The sequence below is a fragment of the Lynx canadensis genome, chromosome D1, assembly GCF_007474595.2.
Source record: "Lynx canadensis isolate LIC74 chromosome D1, mLynCan4.pri.v2, whole genome shotgun sequence".
In the NCBI taxonomy this organism is placed as follows: domain Eukaryota; kingdom Metazoa; phylum Chordata; class Mammalia; order Carnivora; family Felidae; genus Lynx; species Lynx canadensis.
Genome location: NC_044312.2, coordinates 63782838 through 63797874, shown reverse-complemented (window position 1 = coordinate 63797874; position 15037 = coordinate 63782838). Strand labels below are relative to the sequence as shown.

The 15037-nt window shown below is 38.6% G+C and overlaps 1 protein-coding gene across 1 annotated transcript in view; it reads left to right on the top strand.

Moving 5' to 3' along the window:
• Positions 1-862: 862 nt before the first annotated feature.
• LOC115526496 (interferon-induced very large GTPase 1-like) overlaps positions 863-15037 on the top strand; it is a 59440-nt gene continuing 45265 nt past the window's right edge. Inside the window, exon 1 of the mRNA XM_030333877.1 lies at positions 863-920. The gene's annotated coding sequence lies outside the window, so the exon portion shown is untranslated. The remainder of the gene's footprint in view (positions 921-15037) is intronic.

The window sequence follows — 15037 nt, the reverse complement described above, 5'->3', positions numbered from 1 at the left end:
GGAAAATATCATAGATTATACTGTAGCAAATTGTTCAGATATCTGAACCTGGATTGTGTGGCTTGCTGAGCAGCAGAATTACTGTTTTTCCTCTATCAGGAAGTTGTTTCAGGGAGTGGATGTCAAGGGTTGCTGAGTGCCATAGATAAACTTTACACAGTTTCTTGGGTACAATTTATACCTGGTGAATTCCTCACCTGACCACCAATCATCCTTACCACATTGAACACATTTCCTATAAGAAACCTAAGGGGAATGTCAAGCAGCCTAATTAACTCAAATATATCTCTTATTTCTGCAATTCTCTTAGTCATCCTTTGAATGATTTATAAATCCCATGAGTAACCTGTTGGGATGAGCACTGGGTGTTGTATGGAAACCAAGTTGACAATAAATTATATTTCATATAAAAAATAAATAAATAAATAAATAAATAAATAAATAAATAAATAAATCCTGTGAGTAAAGCTGACTGTGGGCTTCATTTTTGCCAGTCCTCATAGATGTACTCCTTAAGACATGATTTCTAAAGTTTCAGATATGAAAGCCTGTGCTCTTTCTACTATGCTGCACTAACTCTAGGCTGGAAATGAAAAAGGATATTGGAATAAAGCACTATAATGTGGAGTACAACTCCTTTTTTGGGTGGTTGATATTTGACTGCTAACAACTTTTTAAACTCCTCTTTCACTCTTCCCCTTGCATCCACATCTGGGTAACCTAATGAGAAAGCCCTGATGTTCCCATATTTAGCATCAGCACAGATTCAAACAACACACACCCTTCCCAAAGTACAGGAAGTTTTACCCAGCCCCACCCCTCACCACAATAGAAACTCAGGCCACTTCCTTTCCTTGCTCTTCAGACATTTCAGACGTCCTCGAAAGGTCTTCCCTATTCTCCACAGAGACCTCAATTATGTAAGTAATGAACTTTTTCATTCAATGTGTGTGTGTGTGTGTGTGTGTGTGTGTGTGTGTGTGTGAGAGAGAGAGAGAGAGAGAGAGAGGGAGGGAGGGAGGGAGAAGGAGAGGGAGGGAGGGAAGGAGAGAGGGAGAAACATGTTATCAGTCATAACATCCAAACCAAATTTTGGAGGGGAAGTTCATCTGTGTGTGCTGATAGCCATACCAAGCATCCTAGGAAAATCTATTTATTCTAGCCTCTAGGACTCATAGAAGCATCCTTACCTCTTTCCAAACTTCCTTCTTTGTCATTTGGGGGGAAAAGATCACAGAATCTTAATTCTGCCGATTTATTCCACAAACATTCACAGACTTCACATTACAGGAGAGTAGTTAACAGCACAGGTGGGGGTCTAGGATTTCCTAAGCTGAATCCTGGCTATGTGGTCAGGACAAGTCATTTAACTTCTCTGTGTCTGATCTTTTCTTCCATTTCCAAAATAACACTATCTAGGAGTGGTGTTCAAAATGGTAAATGGAAAGGCAGAAGCACTGAACATTCTGGGTGGAGTCTGGCTCTCTATAGCACCCAGAATTAGCCTTTTAGCTGCTGTTGGATTGTGGGGAAGGGTATGTAGTCTGGATGACCAGGACATCAAAGACACCTTTGAAGCAGCAGCTGTTTACCACTCCGTATGGAAGTATTTCAACATTTTCATAACCAGCGAGCTGAATGTGCACCAGTTTAGTTGATGATAATAACAACAATAACAGCAGAGCAGCACTTACTTCAAAGGATTGTTGTAGAAATTACAATTAAGAAAATTAATGCCAACGCTTAATATCCCACAGTTAGCAAGGGATTAAAAATATATGAACTATTATTACTATATTACTGGGCTCTCCTCTAGGTATAACACAGCACACACAGACAGAAATAAACCTCTGTAAGGGAGAATATGATTTAAAAAAAATCTGATTTAGCTAGTTTTGTCAATGATTGAGAACAAAGTCATATTTCTCATAATCAAGTAAAGACTGCCATAACCAGCTATTCTTACTTAATAACAGATCAAATATCCATGAAAGTTTTCATAGACATCCAAATTCTTTGACATTCTTCACATCAAGAAGTAGGGTCTCTGTCCTTTCCTCCTGAAACTGAGCAGGCTTTGTGATTACCTCAACCACAGAGCACTGCAGAAGTGACACTATACAGTCCATTGCTAGGTCATAAAAATGCCATGTATTTTCCACCTTGTTTGCTAGGAACACTATCTTATGGGGTCTTTAACCACCATATAAGAAGCCCAACTACAATGAAGTTACCACCTAGGAGACAACTGAAGAGATTACACAGAGAAAGGGGGCAAAAAAAAATAGAACAAAGTCTATATTACACAACTATTTATAAAAATTAATAATATATACTCATGTAAAAAAAGGACTATACATTTTACCAGTATACTTACATGGCCACACACATTACCATACATATCAAACCTATTAAAGTGGGTGTCTATGAAGGAAATGAGAATAAAAATGGAGATGGAAATAAAAGGGAATAAACAAATAAGAGGATGTGGTAAAACTGAAATCTCCATTACATGGCTGGTAAAAATGTAAAACAGTGCAATGGCTGTGAAAAACAGGAAGCTCTTCAAAAAGTTAAACACAGAATTACCATATGACTCAGCCTTTCCACTTCTAGATTTCAATTCCAAGAGACGTTCACACAAAAACTTGTAAACAAATTGATCATGGCAGCATTATTCATAATAGCCAAAAAGCAAAAATAACCCAAATGTCCATCACCTGATGAATGGATAAACAAATGTGATAGGCCCATACAATAGAATGTCATTCAGCCATAAAACAGAATGAAGTACTGATGCATGCTACAACATGGATGAACCCTGGAAAAAACATGCTAAATGAAAGAAGGTAGACACAAAAAGCCATATACTGTATGATTCTACTTATATGAAATGTTCAGAATGGGCAAATTCATAGAGATAGAAAGTACATTAGTGATCTCTACAATAGTGAGGAGGGGAAATGAGGAGGTACTGTTGAATGGGGATGAAGTTTCTTTGGGGTGATAAAAATGTTCTGGATTTAGATAGATGATTGACAGATAGATGGGTAGATAGGCAACAGAAAGAAAGAAAGAAAGAAAGAAAGAAAGAAGAAGAAGGAAAGAAAGAAAGAAGGAAAGAAAAGGAAGAAAGGAAGGAAGGAAGAAAGAAAAAATTGTCTCCTATTCATTGGATTGTCTCTTCACTCTTCTGGTAGTGTCCTTTGATGTACAACATTGTGAACATAGTAAAAACCTTTGAATTATACACTTTAAAATGGATAAAAAATGGTGAATGTTATGTTATGTGAATTTATCTCAATATATTTATTAGGATTTATCAGTACATATACTAAAACTGTAATGATACAGAGATTAGCGTGGCCTCTGGGCAAATTCATGAAGTGTCTTACATTTTTCTGTTTCTGGTCAAGAGCCATATTCACTAGTTGGCCCAATATTGTAAAATCATCTGAGTCCTCCTCTCCAACTGGAAATATGAGTCATCCACAGCTTCTGCCCTGGTTGCATACATTTGTCTAATCTCAAGCAACAAAATCATTGTTTAACTAAAAAAAAAAAAATTCAACACAGATTCATAATAAAGTTAGCACACTGACAATACAATGAAAGTTGTTTAATCGGGAACATCTCCCACAAATATATAGGAAACATCATATTTAATGGTGAAATGTTAAAAATATTCTCTTTAATGTCAAGAACATTAAAATATACCCTGTATCAAAGTTCTTGTTCCACATTTAATTACAGCTCCACTGATCACAGTCAGATAACAATTGCAACACTAAGGATTAAAAGATAAGAAATAAAATGTCTAGGGGCACCTGGGTGGCTCAGTCAGTTAAATGTCTGATTCTGGCTCAGGTCACGATCTCACAGTTCGTGGGTTCGAGCCCCATGTCAGGCTCTGTGCTGATAGCTCAGAGCCTAGAACCTGCTTCAGATTCTGTGTTTCCCTCTCTCTCTGCCCCTCCCCCACTCATTCATTTTCTCTCTCTCAAAAATAAATAGACATTAAAAAAATAAAGTTTTTAAAAGAAATAAAATGTCTATTATTTGCGGATAGTATGACTACCTGCCTAAAGAATTCCATAACATCTATAACCACATTGTTATGATTAACAGAAGGGTCAACAAGTTTGTTAGGAGAAATTCCTGATGAAAAAGTATAAACCTAGCCTAAGAAATTGGTGTTAACAGAATGACATGGAAGACACTTGTCACAAATACTCCATAATTAAATTCACAGGGTTTTCAGAGAATCCATACATCATTTTGAAGATTCCAGCCAGTCTGCTCAAGGTCAGACTAGATTTACCTCTTTGTCTAGATTTACCTCTTTGCTGGCTAAAAGTTAATTTGCTTATCAATGAAAAAAAGAGCAAGACTTAAGTGATCCCAGACTTTTACAAATCTGTTTTTGCAGTTTGTTCACTGACAACAGTCTACTCGTTGTATCTATCCCATGAGTACATTTGCATGTGAATATATAACTAAATGTCACCTATATTATTCTTTCATGTCTGTATAGAAGCTAAATTTACAAAATTGTATGCCTGCCAGAAACCATACAGAATGTAATTTTTATTTTTATTTTTATATGAAATATATTGTCAAATTGGTTTCCATACAACACCCAGTGCTCATCCCAACAGGTGCCCTCCTCAATGCCCATCACCCACTTTCCCCTCCCCCCTAAACCCCCCCCCATCAACCTTCAGTTTGTTGTCAGTATTTAAGAGTTGCTTATGGTTTGCCTCCTTCCCTGTCTATAACTTTTTCCCCCTTCCCCTCACCCCTGGTCTTCTGTTGAGTTTCTCATGATCCACATATGAGTGAAAACATATGGTATCTGTCTTTCTCTGCCTGACTTATCTCACTTAGCATAACACTCTCCAGTTCCATCCACGTTGCTACAAATGGCCAGATTTCAAGAATGTAGTTTTTTAAAAAAGAGAAGCAAACCAAGAAACAGACTCTTAACTATAGAGAACAAACTGATATTACTGGAGGGGAGGTGGGTGGGGTGGATGAGTTAAATAGGGGATGGGGTTAAGGAGGGCACTTGTGGTGGTGGGCACTGGGTGTTTTCTGTAAATAATGAATCACTAAATTCTACACCTGAAACTAATATTACACTGTATGTTAACTAATTGGAATTTACATAAAAATTTGCAGAAAAAAAATAAATATATATGTAAAAGCATTAAAAAAAGAATGTAATTTTAAAACCATGTAATTAACACTAACAATAGAATAATAAAGAATCTAAGAGTAAATCTACTGAAAGTGTATAAGAACTTTACGAAAGAAAGTTATGGAACTTTATTGAGGCACATAAAGAAATACCTAAATAATAGAGAAACAAACCATATTTGTAAAGACAAGTCTCAATAATGATGGCATTTCCCCCCCCCCCCAAAAAAATTCTCAAACTCAATGTAATTATAGACAAAAGCTTAACAAGGTTAAAAGTTTACCTTAAAATAATATGAGAATCTATTTAAAAGTCAAAAGTAACCAACACTACTAGAAGAAAAAAAATAAAGGGGAGGTACTTGCCGAACCAGATAACAAAGTATTTTACAAGTCAATACCATTTAGAATAATCTCTAATAATGACAGAGGATAAACAAATATGGCAAAGGCAGAGAATAAGAGCCTAGAAAACAAAAACCTTCCATACACAAGCTCTGTTTATTAGAGAGACAGTGATACAAATCAGAAGAGGAACATTATTAGATTAATGAGGGTAGGAAAATCATCTATCTGTATGGAAAATATTCAAGATTCCTACTCACATAGATTAATGATTTCTTTTTTTTTTTTTTTAACGTTTATTTACTTTTGAGACAGAGAGAGACAGAGCATGAACGGGGGAGGGTCAGAGAGAGAGAGGGAGACACAGAATCTGAAACAGGCTCCAGGCTCTGAGCTGTCAGCACAGAGCCCGATGCGGGGCTCCAACTCATGAACCGTGAGATCATGACCTGAGCCGAAGTCGGACGCTTAAGCGCTGAGCCACCCACGCGCCCCCAATGATTTCTGATAATAAGGCAATTCCACTCATATGTGTACATCTTTTAGAAAAATTTCAAACATCTTCAAATAGGAACTTGCACAAAACTTGACCAGTCTTTATGTTGCAGTATGCTCCCCGTAAACATACTTTATTGAGGGTTTTTATCATGAATAGATGTTGTACTTTGTCATATCTTTTTTCAGCATCTATTGAAATGATATGTTAAAAATATCATCTATTGAAAGGATCATTCTTATCCTTTCTTCTATTAATGTCATGTATCACATTGATTTGTGAATATTAAACCACCCTTGCAACCCAGGAATAAATCCCCCTTGTCCATGGTGACTTTTTGAATGTATTGTTGGATTTGGTTTGCTAGTTTTTATTGAGAAGTTTTGCATCTACATTCATCAGAAATACTGGCCCATAGTTCTCTTTTTAGTGGAATTCCTATCTGGTTTCCTATCAGGGTAATCCTGGCCTCATAAAATGAATTTGTAAGTTTCCCTCCCTTTTCTATTTTTTGGAATAGTTTGAGAAGAATAGGTACTAATTCTTTAAACATTTGGTAGAATTCCCCTGTGAAGCCATCTGGTCCTGGACTTTTGTTTGTTGGGAGATATTTGATTACCGATTCAATTTCTTTGCTGACTACCGGTCTGTTCAAGTTTTCTGCTTCTTCCTGTTTCCGTTTGGGTAATTTACATGCTTCTAGGGATTTGTCCATTTCTTCTAGGTTGTCCAATTTGTTGGCATATGATTTTTCATAATATTCTCTTATAATTGTTTGTATTTCTGTGGTGTTAGCTGTTATGTCTCCACTCTCATTTGCAATGTTGTTTATTCTGGTCCTTTCTCTTCTATAAATTTTGATAAGTCTGGCTAAAGATTTATCCATTTTATTAATGTTTTCAAAGAACCACCTCCTGGTTTCATTGATCTGCTCTACTGGGTTTTTTAGTCTCTGTATCATTTATTTCTGCTCTAATGATTCTTATTTCCTTCCTTTTGCTGGCATTAGGCTTCATTGGTTGGTCTTTTTCTAACTTCTTTAAGTGTAAGGTTAGATTGTTTATTTGAGGTTTTTCTTGTAGACCTACACTGCTATATACTTCCCTCTTAGGACTACTTTTATAGTATCTCAAAGGGTTTGGAGCAAGTGTTTTCATTTTCACTTGTTTCCATGTAGTATTTTTTAAATTCTTCTTTGATTTCCTGCTTTATCCATTCATTGTTTAGTAGCATGTTGTTTAGCCTCCACGTATTTCTGGGATTCCCAGATTCTTTCTTGTGGTTGACTTCTAGCTACATAGTGTTATAAAAAGGTGCATGGTATGACTTCAATCTTCTTGTGTCTGCTGATACCTGTTGTGTGACCTAATATGTCATCTATTGTGCAGAATATTCCATGTGCACTTGAAAAGAATGTGTTTTCAGGATGTCTTAGGATGGAGTGTTCTGAATATATCTGTTAGGTCCATCTGGCCCACTTTGTCATTAAAAGCCATTATTTCCTTGTTTATTTTCTGTTTAGATAATCTGTCCATGGATGTAAGTTAGGCGTTAAAATCTACTATCATTGCATTGTTATCAATTAATTCCTTTATGTTTGTAATTATTTTATGTATTTAGATGCTCTCATGTTGTGTGCATAAATATTTACAACTGTCTAACTTCTTGTTGGACTGTCCTCTTACTTATAACATGGTGCCCTTTTTTGTCTCTTATCACAATCTTTAAAGTCTAGTTTGTCTGATACAAGTATTGCTATTCCACCTTTCATTTGACATCCATTTGCATCATAAATGTTTCTCCATCCCCTCACTTTCAATCTGCAGGTGTCTTTAGGTCTAAAATGAGTCTCTGTTAGGTAGGATATAGATGAGTCTTGAGGTTTTTTTTTAATCCATTATGATACCCTATGTCTTTGATTGAAATATTTAGTCCATTTACATTCAGAGTAATTATTGATAGATATGTATTTATTGTCATTTTATTACATGTTTTGTGGTTGTTTCTAGAGATTTTCTCTGATCCTTTCTGTCTTTCTCTCTTCTATATTTGCTGATTTTCTTTGGTGACATATTTGGATTTATTTCCCTTATTCTTTGCAAGTTTATTTTTGGGTTTTGATATATGGTTACCATTAGGTTTGTTTATAAACTGTTCTCCAATTACCTGTATCGGATTAGTCTATAGTAAATTGAGGGTTGTTCCAGTTTGAACCCATTCTTTTCTCCTTTCCATCCTCCATGCCCACATTTTAGGTATATGTTATTATATTTTATATCCTTTTTATGTATGTGAGTTCCTTGATTGATTTTTAAAGAAATATTCATTTTTATTGCTATTGTGTTTCCTGCCTTTACACTGTCACTTTTGGTCTCTCTTTTACACTCAAAGATTCTTCTTTAATATTTATTGCAGGGCTGGTTTAGTGCTAATGAGCTTTAGTTTTTGTTTGTCTGTAAAACTCTTTATCTCTCCTTCTTCTGAATGACAGCCTTACTGGAAGAGCATTCTTAGGTATAGATTTTTCCCACTCAGCACTCTGAATATATCATGCCACTCCCTTCTGGCTTGCCATGGTTTCTGCTGAGATATCTCCAGTCAGCCTTATGGGTTTTCTGCTGTAAATTAATGACTTCTTTTGCCTTGTTGCTTTTAAGGTTTTTCTTCGGCACTTTTTTTTTTTCAAACTTAATTACAATATATCTTAGTGTGGGCCTGCTTTTGTTGATTTTGATGGGAGTTCACCATGCCTCCTAGATCTGGATATCTATTTCCTTCTCCAAATTAGGGAAATTTTCAGCTATTATTTTTTCAAATAAACTTTGTGTCTCCTTTACTCTCTCTTTTTTTGTGGGACTCCTATAATACAAATGTTATCATGTTTGATAGAGTCACTAAGTTCCCTAAGTCTATTCTTGTTTTGCACAATTCCTCCTTCTCTCTTTTGTTCAGCTTCATTTTTCTCCATTGCTTTGTCTTCTAGGTCATCAATTCAATCTCTGCTTATTCCAATCTGCTATTCATCTGCATCTAGCATGTTTCTAATCCATCAATGCACTCTTCATATCTGATTGATTCTTTTTTAACTCTTTTATCTCTGTGGTAAGGTCTCACTGATGTCTTCCATTCTTTTCTCAAGTCCAGTGAGTATCCTTATGATTACTGCTTCAAATTCTCCATCAGATATGTTACTTACATTTGTTTCACTTAGATCTCTGGCTGTGACCTTATCTTGGTCTTTCATTTGTGATAAAACCCTTTGCTGTTTTTGTGTTTTATCTAAGCTAGTTATTTCTCCTGCTCCTGAAAGTAATGGCTTTATGAAGAAGAGGTCATGCAGTACCCAGGACCCGGTGCTTTAGGGAGTGTCTCCAGTATGTGCTGCATGCTCTGTGCTGCTGTGTTTCTCTGCTCTATCCTTCAGGCCAGTCCTCTGCAGAGGCTCTCCTTGTCTGCTGTGGGCAATGTTTCACCTCTGGTCTGAACGTGGTGAGTTTTAACTAGGTGTCTGGTCTGCTTATGAAATGAGACCTGTCACCACCTCTTCTGGAACTGAAGTCCTGCAAAACTCTGGTTGAGAGATGTAGTGTGCACAGGGGTTTGTGCTGCTCTTCTAGTGGAAGGGCTCATCATGCTGCGATTGAGGCAACATGAATGAGAAGGGCAGTTCTACTGGAGCACAGAGGATGGGGCTTGGTGTATAGAGTTAGGCAGCCAGTGTCCATGCTCTGTGTACTGCTTCCTGTAGGTGGCTCTGTATTTATGCTGATGGACAGGGGAGGGACATGATGCCAGGCAGCTCCTTTTTTCTTAGAGAAATGTCTCCATGAAAGCTGTCTTTCAGGAAAATACTTCAAGTAGAGTAAATAATCTCCCCACTGTGTGCTCCAGGTGCCTTTCACCTCGCTCCTTCCACTCTATCTGTCCCTGGGTTGTTTGCCTGCCTTCTCTCCAGGAGCAGCACAGTGCCCTTCACACTCTACCCCAGCCAACCCCCCTGACTTTTAAAACTCCAGGCTTTAAGCCTTACTTGTTGCAAGAACTCACAAAATCCAGCCCGTCTCACTTTCCAAGCCAATGGCCATGGGGAAATGTTCTCCTTGTGCATTCCCCACTGTGTGCTCCTCTCTCTCTCTCTCTCTCTCTCTCTCTCTCTCCCCCACCCCCACCTTCTCTGTGACCATGTCTCCCTCCACTCTGCAACAGCCAGGGCCCATTTCTCCCCTAAACCACATCTCCATACTTCCTACCTTCTTCAGTGTGGTCTTTTCTCTTCCTTTCATTGTGCAGTTTAGTCTGTCAGTCTTCGTGTCAATTTCTGGAGTATTTAGGATAAGCTGATAGTTATCTAGTTGTGTTCATGGGGCAAGGCAAGCCTAGAGTCCTTCTATTCTGCCATCTTGTTTCCCCTAGCTGGTACTTTCTTATACTTTTTATCTCCTTGTTGAAGTTCTCACTGTGTTCATCCATTTTTCTCCTCAGTCTGATGAGCATATGTATGACCATTACTTTGAACTTTTTACCAGGTAAATTATGTATCTGTCTCATTAAAGTTTTTTCCAGAGGTTTTATCTTATTCCTTCATTTGGAACTTATTCATCTATTTCTTCATTTTTCTTGATTCTCTATGTTGGTTTCTATATAGTAGATGAATCCACTATCTCTCCCAGTTTTGAAGGAATGGCCTCAGGTTAGAGGTGAGCCTTGTTGTTCAACCCTTCTTCAGGCCTTGTTGTCTCTCAAACCTTTGTGCTTGTCCAAGTAACCTATTATATTTTTAATAGTTTCCAGTAGTTGAAGACATGCCAAGACCTGTCACTGTTCCTAAAGGGATGATCTAATCACCTAAATTCAGGATTTTTAGAAGCCAAACCTTCATACAGCAGATTTTAAAAGAATGCAAATATATACAGTTCTGTAGAATCACAAATATAAGCCCCACTTGCCAGATAATCTAGTGGTGTCCCCAGGGTGCCAGTCTGAAAAATTGGGGCTCCAGGTGAGTATGTAACATTTTTTCTTGGAAATACCAGCAAGCTGGAGCAAGGCAGAGGGAGAGCCCCAATATGGCATCCACAACCTATATTCCTTGAGAGAAGTTCCACAGTTCACTAAATGTGTGCCAAACCTGAAGCCTGCCCCTCAGGCCAAACTTAAGGACAAGTAAGAAGCCTCCTTCACAGAAATATTGGGGAGTGGGTGGAGTACGCCTCAGGCTGCTATCTGAATACAGTCCCGGGGTGGTAGCCTATCAAGAATCACCTTTCTGGGGGCGCCTGGGTGGCGCAGTCGGTTAAGCGTCCGACTTCAGCCAGGTCACGATCTCACGGTCCGTGAGTTCGAGCCCTGCGTCGGGCTCTGGGCTGATGGCTCAGAGCCTGGAGCCTGTTTCTGATTCTGTGTCTCCCTCTCTCTCTGCCCCTCGCCCGTTCATGCTCTGTCTCTCTCTGTCCCAAAAATAAATAAACGTTGAAAAAAAAAATTTAAAAAAAGAATCACCTTTCTGATTGCCACAGTCCCATGGAACTCCTGGCCACTAGAGCAAGGTAATCAAGGGGCCCTGTGGAGCATGGCAGGAGAGCACAATAATAGCTCCTGACCTCCATGTTTTTTGGAAAGGATTACAGCCAGCTCTTAGGTGCATGTTTAATTAGAAGTCTGATCCTCAGGCTACAGCCATGATGATTAGCTAATAGGCCTCCTTCACAGAAAGACTGAGCTCCTAGGTCTGTGGCCTCTTGCTGTGCCCTAGGGGTAACAGGGGTCTAAAAACTCTTCTCCTTTGATTATAGTCCTTTGGGACCAACAAGCATAAGCTCCACTGGCTTCCAGAGCCAGGTGACGTAAAGCTGTCCTCTGGCAACAGCCACAAAAATCAGGGTGCTGGCTAGGGGTATGAGCTCCCTTCTGGGTGACATTGACTACTACAATCCCATGAGACCAGGGCCTGAAGCTCCCCTTGACTCCAGACACAGGTAGTCAAGAGGCATCCCCTGAGAAAAATTGCCACAAAGATTGGGGGACCAGAAATATATAAAATCCCCCTTTCAGGAGATACTGGTGCTCTGGAACACAGTAAAGGGAGAGTGTAAAGATGGTGCCCACCAGTCTCCATCCCCTGAAGGTGTTCCAGCAGGTTCCCAACTATGTGTGTTAAATTAGATGCCCACCCCTTAAGCCAATGTTTTAATATGAGCAGGTGAGTCTCCTTTACTTTAAGCCTGGGCATGGTCAGCTACTTCTGAGCTGGGCCCTAGGGCAGATAACAGAGTGTGTGGGCCTTTTAATAGTTGTGTCCCAGATCACTACAATTTTGTGGGTCTCAGCTCACAAGTCTAATTGGTTTTCAAAGTTAGATATATTTGGGGGTTCATTTCTCAAGGGCAGGTCTAAAAGTTGAGGTTCTGATGGGTTCAACCACTTCACTCTTCAAGGGAAGCTCTGGTTTTGAGGTTTTTCTTTTCCCATTTCTGGTTTGTCACAACAGGGGTACAGTTTATGGCAAAACTGTGTCCCAGCCTTTCCTCCCCACTTCAGTGTGGTTTTCTTCTTGTTTGCCCATTGTGCAGTCATCACTCAGCCAACCTTGGTTTTTTTAAGAGGAAATTATTCCATATGTAGCTATAAAACTCAGTGTGTCCATGGAAGGAGGTCAGTTCAGGCTCTTCCCATGCTGTCATCTTGAACTGGAGATGAGTGTATAAGCTCTTTTCTGGGAGATACCAGTGAGCTGGAACAAGGCAGAGGGAGAGTGCCAAGATGGTGTCCACAGCCTACATTCCACAAAAGCAGCTCCATAGTCCACTAGATATACGCCAAACCTAAAGGGTGACCCTCAGCCTTGCTCAAGACAAACAGACTGGTATCCTTCACAGAAAGACTGAGAGTTGACATGAGAATGAGAAATGAAACCCAGTCCTTTCTCAGTATTGGGGGGTTGACCTACGTAACAGGAGCCAGCTGTATGGTGGAATGAATTTGCTTGTAAATCTGATTTTGAGGTCATGGGATTTCTTCACCCTCTTCACTAGTTTATACAACATTTACTGAGATCTCACCATATACAGAAAATGTGCTCATACCGTGAAAGAATCTGAAGTGGATCAAAAACACTCTGTCATCCATCTATATACTCATAGCATAGCAATAGAGAAGACATGAGCACTGAAACAAGACTCAGCAGAAGAGTGCAAAAAAAAATCCGCTAAGAACTGTAACATGGTAGCACTCATATAGAAATTCTCAGAGATTCAAATTAAACACAAGGGAACACTGCACCTAGAGACATTTCCCTTGATGCCCCTTGTTCTCATAGAGTTGATCTCAAAACCAATTATGTGCTGGGGAGAAAATAACTCCTATTTGAATGTTTCTTCAGGCCAAGAAACTTATAATATAACCTATATCATTCTATTGTCATTAATGTAATGTGAAGTAGTACGACCAGAACAACTTCTTCCCATTACTCAGCTCCTTCTCACTGCTTAGGTCACCCTCCTCTCACCCAAGACTTAAGTAAATGTAGCTAGTTACTGTTGGTTCTTGGACCCAAATTTGTCTGTAACTGATATCAAAACTCTTGCTTGTTAGAAAACAAAACACTTTCCATGGGATTTACATTTGAGGGAAAACTGTCAGCAATAACGTTACTAAAAAGTTCTAATATAAAAGATAGAGAACAGTGAAATTCTCTCCTTCTCACCATAAACACACAATATGCGTTTAACAGTTTAAGCTCGCTTTAGTGTTGAATAATCCAAATGAGCCAACATAATGTTGGGAATGTTGTTAATTTTCAACTGAACAACTGTAGAAAAACAACTTTAGCAAAAAAAAAAAGTATTTTACAGGAGATAAAAACTAAATCTAACATAAAGGTCTTTCACAGAAAATAAAAGTAACAAGTTTAATTACAACCGGGGGCCTGCTTCTCTTTGTCCTTGAGTGACTTGTGAACTGGAACAGTAAAGCAGTTAAAGCACTTTTCCTGAGGAAGAAACTCTAATGTGCCCATGTCTTTTCTCCCTAATTCTTCACCTATCCTGTTTCTGCTATGTTTATTATCACGCGTTCACCACCCCCCACCACTGGTACACACACACACACACACACACACACACACACACACACACACATCAACTTTAGTCTTCTATTTACAGTAATTTTAAATTCTTTTAATGTTTATTTATTTTTGAGAGAGACAGAGTGTGAGTGGGAGAGGGGCAAAGAGAAAGGGAGACAAAAATCTGAAGCAGACTCCAGGTTCCCAGCTGTCATCAAAGATCCTGACACAGGGCTCAAACTCACAAACCACAAGATCATGACCCTAGCCAAAGTCGGATACTTAACCAACTGAGCCACCCAGGTGCCCCTATTTGCAGTAATTTTTAAACCCAAGATCTCACACACACACACACACACCAGGCATCACAATATAAACAAATAAATAAACAGGATTCTTTTTAATCAGCTGGATTTTTTATTTTATAAACTTGGTATGTTACATTTTCTAAATTTAAGGTGTTCAGTGTATTACTTGATTCATTTATATACTGCAATATGATTGCCATTCAATATTATGTATAAACACATTTATATATTATTATCTATATTCATTATACTATGCGTTAGATCTCTATGGCTTATTTGTCAGTCATTACAAGTTTGTAGTCTTAAATAGCATCAGTTTTTATTCCCCCATGCCAGCTATCAGCAGATAGCCATTTTACTCTGTTTTTTTGGTAGGTTTGACTTTTTTTGATTGAACATATAAGTGATATCATACAATACTAGTCTTTCTCTGACTTATCTCACTTAGCATAATGTGCTCAAGGTCCATTCATGTTGTTGCAAATGGCAGGATAACCTCCTTTCTTGTGACTTAATAATATTCCATTACAAATATACACCACAGTCCGACTTTGGCTCAGGTCATGATCTCACGGTCCGTGAGTTCGAGCCCCGCATCGGGCTCTGTGCTGACAGCTCAGAGTCTGG